General features: G+C 36.9%; 1 long non-coding RNA gene across 1 annotated transcript; it reads right to left on the reverse strand.

The window, feature by feature from the left end:
• Positions 1-240: 240 nt before the first annotated feature.
• Positions 241-1822, reverse strand: LOC309863758. The gene is made up of 3 exons (XR_014311241.1): positions 1687-1822; positions 535-739; positions 241-367 (listed from the first exon to the last, which is right to left on the reverse strand). It is a non-coding gene; the product is annotated as an uncharacterized lncRNA (long non-coding RNA).
• Positions 1823-2062: the final 240 nt, after the last annotated feature.

A 2062-nucleotide genomic window follows, 5' to 3' on the forward strand; every position in this document is an offset into this window, starting at 1 on the left:
TGTTTATAAATAACTAGAGAAATTTAACACTCTTCTAAAGTCTAAACATAAAATCTTTTTAATAAAAAACAACAGGTTAATCCTGGATTTGGAATCAGAGAAATCATATTAAAATGCATACTCTGTGATTCATTCAAAACCTGAATATAGCAATATAAATCCTATAAAGCCACATGGATTTGAGATCAAGGCAAAAAAGGTAAATCAAACCTGAAATGAACGGATTAGCGGAAACAGGAGTGCTACTGTAATATTCCTTTGTATTGAGTAATAGGGAAGCAGATTTTTATCAAATCTTGCTTTCTAATTCCCATCTGGAAAAGCCTTGCTCTGGAAATGAACAGGTTTGAAGAAATGCCTTTGACATCTGTAAAGTTAAAAAGCATCAATAATTGGAATGGGCTTAATCCCCCATTCAACAGCAGGTACTTTACGTACAATCATAAGAAGTGATGAAATTCAGACACAGATGTACAAACTGTTAGACTTAATCAGATTGGTCCTCTACCCCTAGTTTAGTCTCGTCTGTCTTACCTTCCATTGAATGGGATGACTGATGGTTAGACATAAAGAAGAAATCCAGGTCAAAAGTCAGGTTTGAGGTGAGGGATGATGACTTATTTTAACTCCACAAACCACCAAGTACAGAAAGTTTTCACTGGTCCTTGTGCCATTGTGCATGTTAGTCTATGTTAAATTGAGTCTCTGAAATGAGCCTCGTGTTTGCCTCTCCGAGGTTCTGTAACAACCGAAGGAAACTGTGTGTCAAAGAGGAACAATGGTGATAGCGTGGCCAAGCTAAACAAAGGTATTTAGTGGTTAAAACACTGGCAATTTGTGATGCCTAGAATGTTCTTGGGAGCAGCATACACATTTGGTTGCTCTGAAACCCATTCTGTGTGCACAGACCTCGCTGCTACTGTTCACTTCACCCCAATGGTGGTATGAAGACAGAGGAAGGAGGATGAGGTTTGTCATCACGTAACCAAAAGCAGTATTGGTGTCACTAGACACCTAATCTCTAGGTGTCACCAATTTCTAGGTGTCACTAGAAATTGGTTATAAAAGTTAGGCATATCTATGAACTTATCCCTACAATTTTGGGGGGGTGTTTTTAACCCTAAGTATTTACTATTATTCTGTTCAATTATAATTTTAAAGAAAAACTTGTAAATAGGCTGGAAAATATCTCAGCAGTAACACTAAGCATGTTATTATCTACCACTAGATTCTTTATATAGTGCTGCATAGGCTCTTGTAAATAAACTAAACATTGGATAACTGATTATGTTAGAACTAATACTACTAGAAATGGTACTATTTTCTTTTCTTTCTTCATTTATATGCTATTTTTTAACTAAGAACATGAATTGTTTTTAATATTTAAACGACCATATATGCATATTCATTGTCCATATTATATTTTCATACCTTACAATTAAGGGTATAATAATCAAATAAAGATTTATATTCAGAGAAAGTAAAAAAAAAAAAAAATCCTGTTCAGTTTTGTCTCATGTTCATGCAAATAAGAGAGTTTTCTCCTGAATCTCCCATCTTCATTAAATTTTAGTTTTAATATGAAAAAATCTACAAACTCCAAACACAGCAACCTCTCTCCCTCTTCTGACCTCAATCCGCACAACCATAAAACACACAAAACTTTAAAATTGAATTATTTCTTACCATATGGGATCTGAGAGTAAGATCAAACCCAACCTAGACAAACGCCGTGCAAGCTGACAACTGTTCCCGGAGTCCTGGGCAATGCCTGGGAGTGGGCCTGCCAGGGCCCACTGTTTTCAAACGAGTTTCATTTCTCTAACAATTTAAATCTGCCAAGAGGAATCCGAGACAATCAAGCACCGTGCCAAAAAGCCCCAAGCTTAAGCTAGAGACGCATCCTCTCTTTAGCCTGCTGATGAGAGAGGGAGCAGAGGGAGAGGAGAGGATAAAGATTCATAATGAGTAGGACAGAGGCTCAAGTATGCATTTGGAATGCCACAACAGGACAATTTCTGGTTCTAATTATGTTCCTTTGCTGAGCCCCATATCCGGGATA

The sequence above is a fragment of the Mustela nivalis genome (assembly GCF_964662115.1).
Source record: "Mustela nivalis genome assembly, chromosome: 4".
In the NCBI taxonomy this organism is placed as follows: domain Eukaryota; kingdom Metazoa; phylum Chordata; class Mammalia; order Carnivora; family Mustelidae; genus Mustela; species Mustela nivalis.